The 20,377-nt window shown below is 42.2% G+C and overlaps 1 protein-coding gene across 1 annotated transcript in view; it reads left to right on the top strand.

Moving 5' to 3' along the window:
* The first annotated feature begins 19,968 nt into the window (after positions 1 to 19,968).
* Positions 19,969 to 20,377, top strand: part of PSD3 (pleckstrin and Sec7 domain containing 3) — a 350,748-nt gene continuing 350,339 nt past the window's right edge. The window contains exon 1 of the mRNA XM_072114187.1: positions 19,969 to 20,085. The gene's annotated coding sequence lies outside the window, so the exon portion shown is untranslated. The remainder of the gene's footprint in view (positions 20,086 to 20,377) is intronic.

The following is a 20,377-nucleotide window of genomic DNA, read 5'->3' as shown; positions in this document are numbered from 1 at the left end:
TGCCGCTGCTGCCGCTGCCTCTGCATGACGTCTTCTATAGTGTCAGGGTCAATTATTGGATGTTTTAGATGCTATCTAGCCTCATTCGGTTACTCTGTCATGGCCTTGCTGTTGCCCATAATTTTGGCATAATGGTGCGATTAAGCAGCCTCAGAGGCATCCATGCATGCTGCCCCTGCTGTTTCCTGTCCATTTCCGTGGTGTTTCCATCATTTTCTGAGGTTTCCAGGTGTTTGGCCAAACTTCCCTGTGCAGACCCTTGATCCCCTTGAAAAATGCTCGAGTCTCCCATTGACTTCAATGGGGTTCGTTATTCGAGTTGAGCACTCGAGCATCAGGAAAAGTTTGTCTCGAATAATGAGCACCCAAGCATTTTAGTGCTCGCTCATCTCTAGTTCCTATGGAAGCCCCAAGGTCCGATAAGGACCCCAGGGTGGCCTGCTTGTTCATGTCCCATGGTGGGAATAGTAAAAAAGTTTAAAAAAATGATTCAATAAAGAAATAAAGTACAGGCAGTCTCCGGGTTACATACAAGATAGGTTCTGTAGTTTTGTTCTTAAGTTGAATTTGTATTTAAGTCGGAACTGTATATTTTATAATTGTAGATCCAGACAAAAAAAAATTTTGCCCCAGTGTTTTGGTGTTTCAAATTTTTTTGCTGTAATTGAACCAAGGATTATCAATAAAGCTTCATTACAGACACCTTATAGCTGATCATTGCAGTCTGGGACTATAGTAAAACATTTAGAGAGCTTCACCAGAGGTCACAGTGGGCAGAGGGGTCCGTCTTTAACTGTGGGTTGTCTGTAAGTCGGGTGTCCTTAAGTAGGGGACCGCCTGTAATAAATCAATAAAAATGCCCATAAGCCGCAAAACATATAAAGAGACATATAATCCACAAAAGTCTAAATCATGACACAAACCCCATTTGTAGTATCACCTTGTCTGTAACAACCCGTACAATAAATCATTCTTGAACCCGCATGATGAACGCTGTTAAAAAAAAAAGCTGTTAAAAATCTTCCACATATTCTGATTTTTACCTATTTAATCCTAAAAAAATGCAATAATAAGTGATCAAAAAACATATGTACTACAGAATAATACTGTTGCAAAGTACAATATGTCCTGCAAAAAAAACCCCATCAACTAACTCCGTAGCCAAAAGTGTAAAAATTTTATGCCACTTGGAATATGGCAATGAACAAATGATAGATTTTTCCTCACATTAGGATTTTATTTGCCAAATTTAGTAAAACATACTATGTTATCCCTGTAATTGTATCGACCCATAGAATAAAGATAACATGATTATTAGGCTATATGGGGAACCCCCCCCCCCCCAAAAAAAAAGTAAAAAATGCAGTACAGAATTGATGCTTTTCTGCTCCTGCCCTCAAAAAAAAAATCCTAAATTTTCAACAATAGGGGACACCAACCTCCAAATAGCAACACTGGAAAAAGCATCTCATCCCCCCAAAAAATGCCATCACTTGGCCCCAATAACGAAAAACCTAAAATTTTATAGCCTAAAAAAGGGGCCAATGAGGAAACTAAAATCCTCCCAGCTGCAGGGCCCTCCTTCCTTTCTGCATCTCACTGTGCACCCATAAAACAAGTAACGGCCACATGTGGGGGTCTCTGTGCCAGGGAAAAATTGCAAAACAAATTTTAAGATGGGTTTTCTCTTTTAATCTTTTGGAAATGTCTACATTTTAGGGCTAAATGAACGTATAACCGACAAAATTTGACCATTCTAAATTTCACCTCCATTTTGATTTAATTACAGGTGGTTCCCGGGTTATGTACAAGGTCGGTTCCATAGGTTTGTTCTTAAATTGAATTTGTATGTAAGTCGGAACTGTATATTTTATCATTGTAACCCCAGCCAACATTTTTTTGGTCTCTGTGACAATTGGATTTAAAAAATGTTGGGTTGTCATAAGAACCAGGTTTAACAATAAATCTTCATTACAGACACCTGTGATAACTGTTATAACTGTTTATTGTAACCTAGGACTAAAGTACAGTAGATTACCAATATCCAGAGGTCCGTTTGTAACTAGGGGTCGTCGGTAAGTCGGGTGTTCTTGACTAGGGGACCGCCTGTACAATGCAGATCTCAAGGTGTTAACAATCTTCCTAAAAGTTGTTTCTGATAGTTATGATAATTCTGATAGAAGTGCAGATTTGAAAATGGGTTGATTATATTTAAGTTTTAATGTTAAATATTTAAAATTTCATCAAAAACACAAATTATCCCCAAAATAGTCATTTCTGAAAATACGGAAAAGCGTTTTTCGATTTGTAATTGTAAAATAAATGATCCAGACATTTCAAAAATGATGAAAGTGTAAAATAGACATATGAGAAATCTATCTGCCTGAAAACAATGATTTTGAATTTCAAAAATGGCAATTTTCCAAAAATTCTTAATTTTTTCATTTTTTGTGAATAAACGGTAAAGTTATCAGCCAAAATTTACTACTAAAGTGAAGTACAAAATGTGATGAAAAAAAACAATCTCAGAATCTCTTAGATAAGTAACAGTGTTCAAAAGTTATAACCAGATAAAGCAACGCATGTCAGAGTACAAAAAATAAGGCTGAGACTTAAGCTATAAACTGGCTGTGTCCTTAAGGAGTTAAATAAATGTCATCCCACTATGAAGGAATTATAAGATTTTGGTTAATGTCTATATATTTGGTTAATCTCTATAGAACCATTTTAACTTTGCTGAATTCAGTACAATGATGATTCTAATTATTGGTTCACATTTGGTGTTGGGTACATGAATCAGGTAATAGGGAAGAAAGGAGCAATTCCACCCAGTACCATGAAAAAGGTACTTGGCCTAGAAGACTTTGGCTCCCTTATATACTGTACAACGTCCCTGCCAATGCGCATGGCAGAGGAGTAGTTGCGAATAAGCCCTTTTACTACCCAGTACATATAGAGGTAATTGAGCAGCGGTAGATTCTGCCTGGATAGGCAAGGGTTAAAGGAATGTTAATGTTATCATCCAATGATGTTCCACTATTGTAATTGGAGTGTGATTGAACGAGGGTATTCCGAATAGATTTGAGATTTTGAAAAGGAAGGAGATCTTTTGGATGTACAAATTGAAAACACTTAAACCGCAAGGTATGAACGAAGCCACAGAGACGATATTAATATAAAAATCCATTTATCACTACTACCACTGATTCTCTTTAAACATATCTCATGATCGCAACTTGTACCAAAACATAGTTTTCATTATCCGCATACTGGATCAGCATCATGTCACAACGGAACATCCATCAACTTCCTCCGCATTCGACCAATTCGGCACCTTTTTGATCCTTATAAGCATCCGTAGTTGTGCATCCGATCAATCCGATACCTTTTTGATCCCTATAAGCACCCGTAGTTGTAGTCCTGCAGATCAGGGCCAACCATCTTAGAAGTTTTCTTCATTCTGCATACGTATACCGTGATCCACTACGGCTAAGTATTTCTCTGCATCCCGGTTCTCACCGTCTAGCCCCTCCTTCCATTATACCATATATTACATCTTTTTAGGACGCAGTATAGAGATACCATTGTAAATAGGCCATGTATTTTATTATTTATTCAATATTTATTGTACTTGTGTAAATATTTTAAATGTTTTTCGATCACTTCTGTCATCCATTAATCAGTCTGCTCGGTTTTCAGTTACCGGTGATTTACCGCGCCAAAATCTTTCCTTTAAAAAGCCGCATGCATGTCCATAGATTTATACAACTGATGAAGGATCCGTTCCGGGTCTGAAACACATTTTGTTTTTATTGTTTTATGATTTAATAAATCTTATTACGTACACCGCCAGGTGCTCCTTCTGTTGAACCCACGGAGAGCGTTATTATCACCTTTCCAGAAACTCAAGGAAAAGTGCACACTACATTGGAGTGTGATTGGAGGAGACCCCCTGACTAGGGAGTAACTAAACCCTTAGTCAGAGGAGGAGTTAGTCTCTTCAGGCCCAGCTCTGCTAGAAGCGCTGAAATAATATTGGTAAATGATAAAAGTTTGCCAGTATATTTTGTGGATAACACAGCAGGGTGGCGACAAAGTTAACAAGTTTGATGTGGAAGCCATGAAAACAACCCAAAATTCTGCCTGACACAGCTCGTTTGATAAGGGGACGATGTATGGAGGCAGCTATATGGACAACTTTTGGAGGCAGCTATGGAGATGACGTGTGGAGGTAGCATTAGAGACAACGTGTGGAGGCAGCTAAAAAGACGACGTGTGGAGGCTGCTATGGAGACAATTTAATTTGGATAGTGCCTGTATGTGGCAGTCCAAACAAGTTTTCAAACCAGAGGAGCAGGTAGATGGCCCTCCAGAAAAATTAAATAGATTGAGTGCCTGTATGTGGCACTCCCAAAAATTGTTTAAAACAGAGGACCGGGTAGGTGGCCCTCCAGAAAAATTAAATACATAGAGTACTATAGCTAGAGCTAGTTGGCCCTGGCAAAAAAATAGCCAGTTTCCTCTGCTTTAGTGTACAAAGAGGAGGAGAAGGAGGAAAATGAGGAGGAGGAGTGCATAAATTATTCAGGTTGAGCTTCCTTCACCTGGTGGAGAATGGAAAACCTGAGAAATCCAGGCTTTATTCATCTTGATAAGCGTCAGCATGTCGACAGGCGTGTATGCTTATCGGTGATGATGCCACCAGCTGCACTGAAAACCCGCGCTAGCGGCAGGGCAGGCAAGAACCTCCAAGGCGTACAGCGCCAGTTTGTGCCACATGTCCAGCTTTGAAACCCACACTCCTTTCCTCTCCAGGGATGAGAGTAGAAAGATTTTGCTTGTACCAGGAGAGTGAATACCCAGTAATCGGCGCTGGAATAAATTCTTTGAACGCGAGGGTCACGGGATAGGGAGTCTAGCATCAAATCGGCCATATGCGCCAGAGTACCAACGCGCAAGAATTCACTCCCCTCACTGGCCTGACTCTCCATTTCCTCCAGCTCCTCTTCTTCTGCCCATACACACTGAACAGTGAAGGACTGAACAATGCTCCCCTCTTCTGTCTCGCCAACATTCTCCTCCTCTTCCTCCTCCACCTCCTCCGATATGCGCTGAGAAACAGACCTGAGGGTGCTTTGGCTATCAAAAAGGGAATCTTCTTCCCCCGTCTCTTGTGACGAGCGCAAAGCTTCCGACTTCATGCTGACCAGAGAGTTTTTCCACAGGCCAAGCAGCATGGCACATGTGTCAGTCTGCCGAGTTGCAGAGCCGCCACCAGGTTACGGCCGTTGTCACACACAATCATGCCTGGCTTCAGGTTCAGTGGTGCCAGCCACAGATCAGTCTGCGCCGTGATGCCCTGTAATAGCTCTTGGGCGGTGTGCCTTTTATCTCCTAGGCTCAGCAGTTTGAGCACCGCCTGCTGTCGCTTAGCGACGGCACTGCTGCTGTGCCTAGAGCTACTGACTGATGGCACCATGCCCACAGATGGTAATTCGGAGGAGGAAGTGGAGGAGGGGTGGGAGGAGGAGGAGGCATAGTAGGCCTGAGAGACCTGGAGCCTCCACCAAGTTAACCCAATGTGCCGTCAGCGACATATAGTGGCCCTGCCCGGCAGCACTCGTCCACGTGTCCGTGGTCAGGTGGACCTTGTCAGAAACGGCGTTGGTCAGGGCACAGATGATGTTGTCTGACACGTGCTGGTGCAGGGCTGGGACGGCACATCGGGAAAAGTAGTGGCGGCTGGGGACCGAATACCGAGGGGCGGCCGCCACCATGAGGTTGCGAAAGGCCTCAGTCTCTACCAGCCTATGGGGCAGCATCTCCAGGCTAAGCAGTTTGGGGATGTGGACGTTGAGGGCTTGGGCGTGTGCGTGGGTTGCACTGTACTTCCTCTTGCACTCCAGCGTCTGGGGTATGGAGAGCTGAATGCTGCGCATGGAGACATTGGTGGATGCTGTGGAGGATCGTGGAGGCGAAGGTGTGGTTTTTGCATGGGAGGTGTTTGGGCCGGGGTCCTGGGCAGGGGGATGACTAGCAGAGGCAGCAGGTGACACAGGGGAAGAAGCAGTGGTGTGCCCGGCCGGAGGTGAACGGCCTTGTTTCCATTGAGTGGGGTGTTTAGCATTCATATGCCTGCGCATACTGGTGGTGGTTAAGCTGGTAGTGGTGAAACCCTTGCTGATCCTAGTGTGGCACAGGTTGCACACCACAGTCCGTCGGTCATCCGGTGTTTCTTTAAAGAACCTCCAGACTTCCGAAAATCTAGCCCTCGCCACGGGAGCTTCACTACGTGAAACATTTGGCGCTAATCTCACCTCTGTCTCAGAAGCACTGTGTTCACCAGGCCTATCAACCCAGCTTGGGTCTGTCACCTCATCATCCTCGATCCCTCAGTCTGCTCCCCCCTCGGACTTCCTGCCCTGACAACAACTTCACCACTGTCTGACAACCGTGTCTCCTCATCGTCCGACACCTCTTTACACACTTCTTCCACTACGTCAACAATGTCATCATCACCCACAGACTGCGACCGGTGGAAAACCTGGGCATCGGAAAAGAGCTCAGCAGCAACCGGACAAGTGGTTTGTGACTCTGGGAAGGGTCCAGAAAACAGTTCCTCAGAGTACGCCGGTTCAAATGCCAAATTTTCCTGGGAGGGGGCAGACTGGGGGGAAGGAGGCTGAGGTGGAGGAGCTGGAGGAGTGCTGATTTCGGTGACATGGGTGGACTGCGTGGAAGACTGACTGGTGGACAAATGGCTAGAAGCATTGTCCGCCATCCACGACATCACCTGTTCGCATTTTTCTGGCCTCAACAGTGCTCTACCACGAGTTACCCCGCCCAGGACCACGGCCTCTGACCTCTGCAGTAGTTGGACACCTATGTCCACGCCCTCGTCCTCTACCCCTAGCCCTTGGGTTCAATATTTTCAAAATTAAAGTGTAAGCTGTAAATTTTTTGGATTTTTTTTTTGTTTACAAAACGATGCTATCCTATTGCTATGGCTAGTTTCTAACCTACACTGACAGCACACAACTGGATTTTGTGCTGTGCCTGATGACTTTGAGTTGTAAAAAAAAAATAAAAGTAAAAAAAAAATCAGCAGACTGTGCCTAATTCAATCAAACCCCTAATAAATTGTCCCACTTAGGTGTTTGAGATGTGTGTGTCACTAAGAGCTGAATATAACGTTCGCAAGTCTCCCTGCAAATTCCTCACAATATGGTACTAGCTGCACTACTAGTGCCAGCAAGCCCAGCCACAAGCAAAAAAAAAATATATATAACACTATTCTAGCCCTAAGAAGGGCTGTTGGGTTCTTGTAGACTCACTCCTGCCTAACAGTAAGCTAATATAACAGCCTAACGTTTTCCCTGCAGCAGCAGCAGCTCTCTCCCTAGCGGCATCCAGACAGAGAATGATCCGAGCAGCGCGGGCAGGGGCTAGTCTATTCCAGGGTCACCTGATCAGGCCAGCCAACCACTGCTATCGACGTGTAAGGGTACCACGTCATGCTGGGAGGAGTGACTTGTGATTGGCTCTGTTTCTGGCCGCCAAAAATCAAAACGGCGGGAGATGCCATTTTCTCGAGCAGGCGAAGTATTCGTCCGAGCAACGAGCAGTTACGAGTACGCTAATGCTCGAACGAGCATCAAGCTCGGACGAGTGTGTTCGCTCATCTCTAGGTTTAAACCATTTGTTGCTCATCTATCTAAATTTTGTTCCCATATTGGCTTTTAACAACAATTTGTGGGATCTTTCCTGCCTCCGGTCATACATCTAATTAAGTCAGCAGCACATCCCCTGTCTACACAAGTGGATTTACTGTTGACAAATAATGATTTTCAAGCCTATATAAATGATGTGATCCCTGGTCATTTGGCATTTTGGGCAATGATTGAGATTGAATATTTGAATTACACTATGTTATTATTCATCATAACTTCATACAACTGCATAAAGTGATACATCACTGTTCAGAGATGTTCTAATTTCTGCTCTGCAATTTGATTATTCTGCTCCATTATGGTAGCATAAGAGTAAAAGAAGTTAATCCCAATCCCCCTTTCTATGGCATAGTGGAGCAATATGGTGAAAATGTTATATAATAGACAATACAAAAGTTATGATCTGGGTATAACCGTTCAGATTATTTACTCTAGGGGAACATCAGGGATTGCTGAGTTCTTTAGTTTGAGTTCTCCTGGGATGAGGGGAGGGATACGTAGGCATAGCCCTTGATATGCCATAATTGCTATGAAGCTAACAGACTAACCAGTCTAGCAAAAGCCCACACACATCCAGACTTGAAGCAAGCAGTCAAACTAGACAAGTAGTAGCAAACTTACCCTGTCATATAGACTAGAGCTCTACAACCAAACAGATATTACAGCAGCAAAAGAGAACACAGAAAGTTAATCAATGGCAAGGAGATCTAGCACCAGTGCTGTTTAATAGGAGGGTAATAGGATAATTGACAGTATATTAATACTACTTGCAGGACTTTTTCATCCATAAATGAACTGTGACAATGAGAAGCGTAAGAGGTTCCTACATTTCCTATGAAGTTTTTTTTAGGCAATTAGACTGAAGCCATTGTACAGTATGAAATACTTTGCTTTTAGGCCACAGCTGGCTGGTATCTGAATCATAGCTCAGTGCTTATCTGTCTTGTGCGATCCTTGAATCTTGGAAAGTATCCAAGAACTGCAGAGAAAATACAGGAATGATTGCAGAACATCATATGAATGAAATCCTTGTGAATGTTAGAAATGACTTATGAAGAGGGGATTCAGTCTCCTTTGCACACATTTATGGATTTTAATAACCTCTTTATTACAGATCTCCACAGGCTAAAAAAGACTTACAGTAGTTAACTATTTGAGAGGAGAGGACCAGCCATCACCACTTCTCCCTATGAAATAAACATGGGGATGTGTTTTCTGTGCAATGCATGTGCAACAACCCTGCCAATGCTGAGGTTAGGTAGTTGTTGCAAAATTTTCCCCTTTCCTTGTCAGGAGCTGCCTGCTCACCTCACTCAGAAGCTACGACCCTGGTAAGCTTCGTAATTAAAGCTGTAAACCACTGCTTGGGAGGGTAAGAGTTAAGATGTTGATTGTCCTTAACCAATGATATCCTGTGTGTTATTGTAAAGCAAGCTGAATGCTGATTGTAGAGTGCAGCCACCTAACCAGGGGAGTATAAAAACCCTGTGTGGGCGGGAGCACATGGTCTTGGTCAGTATATTCCAGAAGCAGAGGAGAGAGCAGCATATGCCTGTGCTGCTGAAGTCAGTGTCAAACTACCAGGGAGCAGAGGTTTTAGGCCTGCTGCCTGACACCTTTAGCCAGTCAGGAGACTAGGTTAGAGCAGAGTTCCAGTGTTTGGAATCAGCTCCATCTTACCCAGTCCAGCCTGAAGTTACTACTTCCTGTGGACCAGCTTTCCAGCCTGTTGAACCTGCTGTTTATGTTAGGCCATTGCCTGCTGTTCAAGTTCAAATAAAGAACCGTGAGCTGATTTGCACAACATGCCTTCACCATCAGGCTGCTTCATCATCATGGGCTCCCCATCCTCCATCTCTCAGGTATTTCTCTATACACCTCAGGGGTTGATCCAGGGAGAAACCAATACCAATCACCGTAACCATAGCGTACCCAAATCCGCATAAGCCAGCCTCTCCGGTATTCTGGGACCCAGCTGCCACCGAAGAAAGGCTAGGCCCCGGTGGGGGATGTTGCATTTGCTACTATCTAGCTAGTCAAATTCTTTATTAGGAAAATGTGAACCCTGAAGTCTTTCATGCTGCAAATAGTTATCATGCACTGAGGAGTCACTGTAGATTATAACACCCACAGCACACAACCAATTAAAACAGTGATGGCTAACCTATGACACGCGTGTCAGTGCTGACACATGTAGCCATTTTCACTGACACACGGCTGCCTGAGAGTTAAGTTTCATCCTACATGACCAGGTGCAGTAGCTGGGAGGCTGAGAGATTGCACTGAGCTTCCAGCACTCCCCCCTCCTCCTCCTCCCCCGGGCCGGCCCCTCCCCATTTGTGAGCTGTGTCTAGTGTCTCCAGTCAGCATGGGGCACAGCAGGAGAGGTGACCCGGCCATACACCCAGGAGGCTCCTCTGCAGCTCCTGATAGTTGTGGTGGGGGGAAGATGACAGCACAGTCAGAGGTCACATCGCTGCTGCCTTGTGTGATGTCCCAGCAGCTGCCACCTCTACACTGACCATCTCCACAGCAGGGGCAAGGGAGGACAACAACTCTCATCATATAGTAAGTAAGGTCAGTGCACTGTATGATAGAAGACAGTCATCAGGGCTTGTGTATCAGTTTTGTGATGTACAAGCCCTGAAATAATCGCAACGCCTTGCAAATCGCCAACCATTGCGATTATTTTGCTCCTCACACCTTCTCCATGCCAAGAGGGCATGAAGGAGATGCAGACAGCGGCGCCTGCGCCCTCGCTATAACCTGTGAACTTTCATGACAGAAAGTACACAGGTTACTAAGCATTTCCACACGTGTCTGATTGTAAGCGATCTATTACAATGTGTGATTTGCACATAGTAATAGATGATTGGGAAAATCCCCACGTACTGCCATACTGTAGTATGGCAGTACATGGTAGGATCAATCAGACAACCTAGGGTTAAAGTACCCTAGAAGTTAAATAATTATACATATTTGTTATTTAAACTATAAATATCACAAAATTATGTTTTTTTGTCACGGTGACACACCACCCGAGTTATGCTCGTTTTTTTGGCAAATTTTGACACACCAAGCTCAAAAGGTTGGCCATCACTGAATTAAAAGGTATTCATATGCAATTCATCAATAAAACATCAGGTAAAAAATGCACATAGTTGGGCAGATTATCCATTAACAATATCTGCCAAGCTAGTGTACATGTGTAATATGGTCATTATTTACCAAAGGATGCCATCCTGTACATCCCAGTGCTGCGGTAACTTTATGCACAGGACTCAGAGGATGTTCCAGATACACTGGATCTATGTTTAAGAACGGGGGAAATCTTATTATGGAGTACCATCTTAGACAGAGTCGAATTGCTCAAAAAGTATATATATCCACTTATTGCATTTTTAACATCTGACCCATGTGCGCTATTGTTCCTGGTCATTTCAAAAGAAAGATCAAACTTGCCAGTTAAATACGTGGCGCCGGGCACATAGGTAGTAGGTCCCTGAATAGAAAGGACCTATTCAATAAATGGTGCAATGGATATGGAGTCATTCAGGCCGTTTGGCTTAACACATTGCATCAGAAAAATCCATTGGGACTCTTTTCTAAGGATGCTGTTGTTCCAGTCCCCTCTTCTTTGGGCTGGACGTATTCTTTCTATACCCTGAAAAATTAAAGCCTCAAGCTTCCCATCATGATGCTGATGAATATGGTTAGCCAGGGGGGTATCTTCCCCTCTCCTCACATTGCCTATATGGTCTAGAATCCTGACTCTGAATTCTTTAATCGTCTTGCCCACATAATTCCTAGGGCAAGGACAAGTCGCCAGGTAGACCACCCCGGCAGTTCTACAATTGATAAATTCTCGATTTTCGTAGATCCTACCAGTAGAGACACTCTGAAATATTTTACTTTGGTGGATAAATTTACAGGCTTTACAGCTGCCACATCTGTATGTCCCCTTGATATTGCATTTCTTTAGCCAATTATCTTCAGAGACTACTGGTCTGAGGTGGCTATGGACGAGGGGGTCTCTCAAATTTCTTCCCCTTGTATATGTGATAGAAGGGTAAGGTTCAGTTCTGTTCATGAGGTCTTGATCATGTTTTAAGATCCCCCAAAATTTATTCAGGATGTTTCTAACCATCGGTGCTCTGTCATCATAAGTGCCTATAAGGCGAATTACATTTTTTCCTTCTTCTCTAGGTTTTGGAACCAACAGAGATGGCCTATCCCTTTCTTTTGCAAAGGTTATTGCCTCCTTGGTGACTGTTCCTGTTAAGGAAGCGATCCTGGAGTTTCTCTGCCTTGGTTTCAAAGTCCAATTCCCGTGAACAGTTCCTTCTAATACGCAGGAACTGTCCCTTTGGGATACCCCTTTTCAAGGGTGGTGGATGGTGACTCTGCCATGATAGGAGGTTATTTGAGGCAGTGGGTTTGCGGTAGGCTGATGTTTTTAGAGTTCCATCATTCATGATGGAAATGGATAGATCCAAGAAGGATATGGTCTCCGATTTAAACTCTGATGTTAATTTTATCCCCACATTGTTTACATTGAGGGTGTTAACAAATTCAACAAAAGTATCCTCTGTGTCCGTCCACAAGATCAGGACATCATCCATATATCTCAGCCATAGGCTTATTTTAGAGGTCCATAGCTCCATATCCTCTGAAAAGACTAGTCGATCCTCCCACCAGCCCAGGAATAAATTAGCGTATGTGGGAGCCGCAGGGCTCCCCATCGCAGTACCCCTGAGCTGGTGGAAGAAGCGACCATCGAATAGGAAATAGTTATGTTCCAGTATGAAAGCCATCAGGTCCATAATTAGTTGGTTATGCTCAATGAGGTGGGTACCCCTCATAGAAAGGAAATACTTTATGCTCTCGCATCCTTTATCATGTGGAATCGAGCTATAAAGGGCCTCTACATCGAGGCTGGCCAAAGATGTACCAGGTGGTACAGAGATACCTTCCAGTCTCCTGAGCACATCCATCGTATCTCTCACATACGACGGAAGTGCCAAGTTGAAGGGACGAAGTATTTTGTCAACATATGTCGAAATGCCCTGCGTTAAACTGTTAATCCCCGATACGATTGGGGTACTTCGGCATCAGGAAGTCGTATTCCTGTTTACTTATCAGACCATTCTTTAAAGCAGGCTCCAGGATGTTCAGGAGTTGTATGGCAAAAATCTTTGTGGAACCTGATGCAAAATTCTGTAGCATTCAGAATCCCCCAAAATTCTCTTGCACATGATTTTATAATCATTTCTTTCCATAATTACAAGGTTACCCCCCTTGTCTGACAATTTTATCACTATCGACTGATCTCTTTCTAGTGCCAGGAGGGCTCGTATTTCGTTTCCATCCAAATTGGACTTTGAGCTCCTATCTGCAGTTAAAGTGCTTAATTCCCTGACCACTAGTTCCTCGAAAATGTTGCTAGTGTCGAAAACAGGGGGGGTCGTTCTACTTTTTACCCTTAAATCCGTAAAGGGACCTTCCTCAGGATTTCCCAAAGTTCTGCATGTTTTGCGATCGTTTATCGCCATATATTATGCCCAATGTAATTTTCTAGTAAATAGGGCAAGATCTTTTACCCAAGTGAAGAGGTCAAATTTTGCTGTTGGGACAAAGGATAGACCTTTACCTAGGACCTGAGACTCAAATTTGGTAACGTGGTGTTTTGATAAATTAATTATCTGTGGATTCTCCTTTTTTTGATTTTGGGGGACCAACTGGATAAATTGGCTTTCATTTTTGATGGAAGGCTGGTGGGTATTCTTCATTTTTTGCAGTGCTATGGGGGTATCTGATCCCTGCGTTCTCTGAGGAGGTATTGGGCGATTGGAGGTAGGGCCTGGGGAAAAAAAGGTCTCTCACTACCTTGATTATCTGTTCTTCCTCTTCCCCTTCCCCTTGCTCTACCTCTTCCTCCTCTATTCCTTGCACCACGTCTTGGGGTTCCTCTTTGTTTTTTACTGTCACCCCTCTGTTGTAAATTAGGTCTATCTGTCTCTGATAGTTCTATATCCGAGGCCGAAGTCTCCGATTTTGATACAACCTGAGCAAGTGTATTTGAGTCATAGGCGCGATTTTCTTTAACCCCTTAAGGACGCAGCCATTTTACAGCTTAAGGCTCAGCCCGATTTTTTGGATTCTGACTTGCTTCGCTTTATATGGTTATAACTTTTGAACACTGTTACTTATCAAAACGATTCTGAGATTGTTTTTTCCCCACATGTTGTACTTCATTTTAGTGGTAAATTTTGGCAGATAAGTTTTGCGTTTATTTACAAAAAAAAGAAAATGTGATGAATTTTTTGAAAAATTTGCCATTTTCGAAATTCTAAATCATCACGTTTTCAGGCAGATAGATTTACCAGCTAAATAAGTTGCTGAATAACATTTCCCATTTGTCTACTTTACATTTTCATAATTTCTGAAATATCTGGATAATTTATTTTGACGTCACGCGGCTTGCAAATAGAATAGCGCTTTTCCGGATTTTCAGAATTGACTATTTTGGGGATAAATACAGTTTTGAATGAAATTTTACATATTTAGCATCAAAACCCCCTATATAACCAACCCATTTTCAAATCTGCACCCCTCAAGCTATCAGAAACAGCTTTTACGAAGATTGTTAACCCCTTGAGATCTTCATAGTAATTGAATCAAAATGGAGGTGAAATTTAGAATGGTCATATTGTTCCCTTATACGTTCATTTAGCACCAAAATTTACACATTTCCAAAATATAAAAAGAGAAAACCCACCATACAATTTGTTCTGCAATTTCTCCTGAGTACAAAGACCCCCCACATGTGGCCGTTACTTGTTTTATGGGGGCACAGCGAGGCGCAGAAGGGAAGGAGGGCGCTGCAGCTGCCAGGAATTTAGTTTCCTCATTGGCCCCTTTTGAAGGCTATAAAATTTTCGCTTTTTCGTTATTGGGGCCATGTGACGGCATTTTTTTTGCGGGATGAGATGCTTTTTCCATTGTTACCATTTTGGGGTTGGTATCACCTACTGTTGAAAATTTAGGAACTTTTTTTGAGGGCAGGAGTAGAAAAGCATCAATTCTGTACTGGATTTTTGACTTTTTTTTTTTTGGTGTTCACCGTATAGACTAATAGTCATGTTATCTTTATTCTATGGGTTGATACGATTACGGGGATACCAGACATGAATATATTTTCTTACGTTTTACTAAATTTGTCAAACAAAACCCTAATGTGGGGAAAAATCTATAATTTTTGTATTGCCATCTTCCAAGTGGCATAACTTTGTTACGTTTTTGGCTACGGAGCTGGTTGATGGCTTGTTTTTTGCGGGACATGTTGTACTTTGCACCAGTATCATGTCTGAGTACATATGGTTTTTTGGTCGCATTTTATATCATTTTTTGTGGGATTGAAAAGGTAAAAATCATAATTTTTGGAGGGTTTATAACAGTTTTTTTTTACGGCGTTTATCGTGGGGGTTCAATAATGATTTACTTTTATTCTACGGGTTGTTACGGACGCGGTGATACTATATATGTGGGGTTTGTGTTATGATTTAGACTTTTTTTTTGAGTTATATGTCTCTTTATATGTTTTGGGGGTTTGGGGCATTTTTAGTGATTTATGACTTTATTTTTTTATTGAATAACTTTTTTTTTTACTTTTTCACTTTTATACCATGGGACATGAAGAAGCAATCTTCTGATTGCTTCTTCATGATAATATTCTGCAATACTCATGTATTGCAGAGTGTTATCAGTGTCAGCCTATGCACTTGCATAGGCTGGCACTTTGCCAGTAAGATGACGTCACAGACGCCATCTTACTGGCAATTCTTGCTAGTAACTTTGGGGTCCAGATCGGACCCCAGAGTTACTATAGCAACGATCGGCGCCCCCCGAAAACGGTTCGGGGGGGCCGATCGTGGGGGAAAGACCCCCCAGATACTTGTTAGATGCCGCGGTCGCGCTGACCGCGGCATCTAACGGGTTAAGCACCCGCGATCGGAGACAACTCCGATCGCGGGTGTTACACTGGGGTGCCGGCTATTAGTTACAGCCGGCACCCCGTGTTTCCCGATGCCGGTTCGGCTCTGATCCAGAGCCGAGCCGGCATAGGAGCCGTGGCGGATATATCCGCCACTGAGCGCTAAGTCACTGCGCTCCGTGGCGGATATATCCGCCGCGGAGCGCGAAGGGGTTAAAATCTGCCAAATCTCTCAGATATTGAAAATGTTTCATATTTTTAATAAAATTAGTATATTTTTCAATATCTGTTTGCAAGTTTTTCTCTTTTTTCTCAAACTCGCTATCCGAGGCAAAGGCTTTCGCGCTCGTGATAGCCTCCTTCAAGCGGGTTGCATGTCCTTCCAGTGCTGTCTTTTCCTCCTCTAGAAGCAATGCAATCAGCCTTAAGGAGCTTTCAGTCACTTCCTTTTCCCACTTATTTATCAACGTGGGGTTTCTAACTCTTTTTGCTGGTAGAATCGGGTTTCTTAGACCCCTAGGTACTATTTTATTTTCCAGATAGTTTGTAAGTCCTTGAATTTCCCACCAGGATCTTGTATAGTCTTTATAAGTAATCGTCAGCTGTTTAAAGGCCGTCTTTATTGATTTAGGGGATGAAGTCTGAGGTAAATCTGTCTCTGAGAACACATTTTTTGCTTCGCTAAGCCATTGTTCTGTGTTAATGTCATTTGATAGGAACCCTGCCATGTATGCACATACAGGGTTTAAATGCTCAAATTGTCAATTGTAAAAATCTATTCACTGAAGAGCGTTGTAGATATTGTATCCCAACCACACTTTATTCTCAAACGGGGTCACTGAAGTGGTATTTAGGAGGTTTAAAATTCAAATCTTTATTTTAATCTTCTATTAAAAAACAGGTATAATACCCCCCACAAACAAACACACAAATAGACAAACAAATGTATAGTATAGGTTATATATATCCCATACTATATAGTGAAATTTATGACACAGTCACCCGTAGTCTATTTAGAGTGTGGAACATTGGTAACAGTCCACATTTAAATGTGAAGCAGGATCATTGAGCCATCCACTCAGGGACATTCACGCTTTATTGATGAACTTGATCCGACTGTCAGATTTGGAGGAACCTTATCATGCATACACCAGTTTTTTTGGATTTTACACCCATGCATTCAAAAACCTCCCTTCTCATCTGGCTGACAGAGTTTTTTGTCCTGCACTGCTACTAAAACAACATGGTCTATCTCCTCACCACGTTCTTACTCCCTATCTCTCTCCCCACCTTAAAAACTATTATTGGCAATCACTCTATAGGGGTTAAATTGTTGTTTAAAACTTTAATTTTAAAGAACAAGATTTCTATAGTTACTTTCATTATACTGTAGTCAGGAGGTGGTCTTTTATTTCAGTGACTCGTGATATTTTAGCTTTCTGAACATACAGGAAACATTTCAGTTGTCACATGTATGCTTTCATAATCACAAGTCATAATTATATTATGACAGGGTAACATGACTTCATTTCAAGTACCCTGTCCCATTTCCTATATGAGAACGGACTGACTTTGTATTAAAGTGTGGGGTATACTTAGAATATGTATTAAATACCAGCGTATCCCAGAAAACAGACAGGAAGAAAGCTTCAGGGAAAGTATTCCAGACATACTGGATCAAGCTTTGTCACGCTTGTGCCCATGAAAGGATATACCTCAAATGTTGGCCAGGTAATTAAGACCTGCGTGAACATGCATGTTTACCATATCGGTTGTTCTGATGGAACTATGTCGTCTTGTTTGCTTAACAAATCCTGAATCATGACTATATATATGATCATTATGATTTTTGTAACTGCATACAGCAATTTCAGTTCATAGTCAGCTATGGCTATAATGGGCATTCATGTGCATATACTGCTAAGTACTGTGAAACTCTGGCAAGTCCCATTTTCACCACGGCCTATATCTTATGGATATGCATTCAGTTGGAACCTACACTATAACAGAGTAAGGACCCAAACACTATGTAGGATTATGGCCAATGCCATGAATAGCATAGGCCAGTGATGGGCAACCTTTTGAGCCTGGTGTGTCAAAATTCGCCAAAAAACCGAGCGGTGGTGTGTCACCTTGACAAAAAACCCATAATTTTGTGATATTTATTGTTTAAATAACAAATACGTATAATTATTTAAGTTCTAGGGTACTTTAATCCTAGGTTGTGTGATTGATCCTACCATGTACTGCCATACTACATCTATTTATTACAATGTGCTGGACAATCTCTCAGCCTCCCGGCTACTGCACCTGGCCGTGTAGGAGCCGAGGATGAAACTTAACTCTCCGGCAGCCGCGTGTCACTGAAAATGGCTATGCGTGTCAGCACTGACACGCGTGTCATAGGTTGGCCATCACTGGCATAGGTGGTGTAATGGTGCCACTGCATTGTTCTACCTCGGCCAGACTGAAAAAATAACAGGCCAACGATGTGCCACTAATAATGCAGCGCTGTTGTATGCTGTTAATATCTGGGGCATTACTACCGAATGCGCTGAAGTCCGGAGTTCACCAAGCTACGCTGAGTGCAGGTAAGTGCATGTCAAGCGACACTTTTTTTTAAAATATGGTGGTTTTTACGAATCCATCGGGTTTTCTTACGGCCACGCCCCCCGATTTCCCTCGCGTGCATGCCGGCGCCGATGCAACACAATCCAATCGCGTGCACCAAAAACCAGGGGGAAATCAGGGAAAATCGTCGCAAGACGGAAAAATTTGGGTAACCCACCGGAAAAACATGATTCGGGTCCTTAGTAAATGACCCCCATTGTTCTGATGTGCTTGTACGGCATCACCACAGTGTAGGCAAGCGATTCAGCTAGGTTAGAGACCATAGACTAGGTCAGGGGCAAAACTTATCTTAGTGGAGCGTGCATGGCCTTTAAATCTGCACACCCATGCATAGGCGCCCTTTAATAGCAAATTATCCTTCCTTGACCAATATTCAGTTACACCATCATAGTGCAGCAGTGTGGAGCTAGGATCTTCTACTGTAGGGTTGCTATGAGAAAAATTGGGCAATCTGCAGTGGTTTTTTTCTGTAACAATTTATGGAAATAATTACTGTAGTTAATATGTAATGGCAATATATAGTCATAATTTGGCTATTTTAAATGGGTTATATATAGTGGCTTTATTGGAAAAACTTTTTTGTAACTGTGTGGAGGTATGGAGATAATTTAGCAGGTTACTTTAAATTAGTCATTAGTTTTGGCTTTTGATCAATTTATATTATTTACTTTTATATGTCCCTTGTGTGTTACATACATTTTTCAATGCTGGATTCCCTAAAATGTGTGGAATTGTAGGTGAAGCATATCTTGCCATCAGGTTTCCAATCACCACTTTGACCTGGTTCCCTTTTATAGAAAAGCAAAATCTATGAGTTTTAGTGGAGGATTTAATTTAAAGTAAATCTGTTATAAATGCATAAGTGCAGTGGAAGCAGGGGGGAGGGCGAGACAGTGTCACAGTCTGTAATGCCAGATCATAGAGGGGCTAGAGAAGCCCCTCAGGCTCATTTTAAAAGCTGATTTTACAAGGAAGGAGACCTTGGATATCAAATATAAGAAGATTACCACATACACTGTATCTATAAGTGGTATCTGGATCTATAAGCAAGCTACCATCATAATTGATTTTGATGGTAGATTTCTTCTCATTTTGTGTGGCATACAGAAATTTTAGGAGCACTAAGGTGATAAAAAGTGCCATTTTGGCTTTTCAGTTTTGACTTAATTTTTTTTAACAGAATTTGAATATTTTATAAATCTTTTTATATATAATTGTATTGCAACATACAAAAAACCATACTTGTTTGCTCTGCTGGTTTTCGTTATATACTTACCAAACGCATACCTAAAAACTATAATGATATCTACTATATTTTAATTAATCTACCTTTAATCTCTATTTTACATACTGCAATATAGGAAGATATCCATGGGAATTAAAAGCCAAGCTGCATTCCATTCTACTCTCCTTAAAATAGTTACAGACATTGTAAATCAACCCACTTGCCTGAAAACAGAGCTGCTATTAATATCTAGCACATAACTGATATGCCGCTTGTAGAGGTACAGAAATTTTGAGGCAGAGAAATAAGCCCTCCCACTCCTCATTGAGTTTCCTGGCTTGTTCCAAAGCCTTAGCTTCATGTAGTCCCCTTTCCACTTAGTCGGTCCCTATTGAGTTGTTTCATTCATTGTAAGAAAGTGTGAAAGGAATCTTCTCTTAGGAGGACATAGTATTCATCTAAAGTCCAACCACGAAGAACGGATTGTGTCAGCAGCTTCTTAACAAGTAAGTTTTTTCTTCCCTTAAATTTAAAATTCTTTTGTTGCCGTATGAATGTTTAAGCAATTTCCATGCCTCAGGAAGTGGATTGAAGATTTTTTCAACTTGTGGGGGTTTCTTTGTATTTTACTTCAATTCCAGATGTTTCCCATTAAGTAAAAGTACCTAATAACATATAGCTGGCTCACAGAACTGAGAGCTCATTCACACAACATGTTTATGTCAAGGAGCCAGCACAAGAGTTATGAAGCAGTATGATAATAAATGTGTCTACAAAGTATATAAACAAGTTATGATG

The sequence above is a fragment of the Engystomops pustulosus genome, chromosome 1 (assembly GCF_040894005.1).
Source record: "Engystomops pustulosus chromosome 1, aEngPut4.maternal, whole genome shotgun sequence".
In the NCBI taxonomy this organism is placed as follows: domain Eukaryota; kingdom Metazoa; phylum Chordata; class Amphibia; order Anura; family Leptodactylidae; genus Engystomops; species Engystomops pustulosus.
Note: the sequence above shows the minus strand (reverse complement) of the source record. Positions and strands in the feature narration are given on the sequence as shown.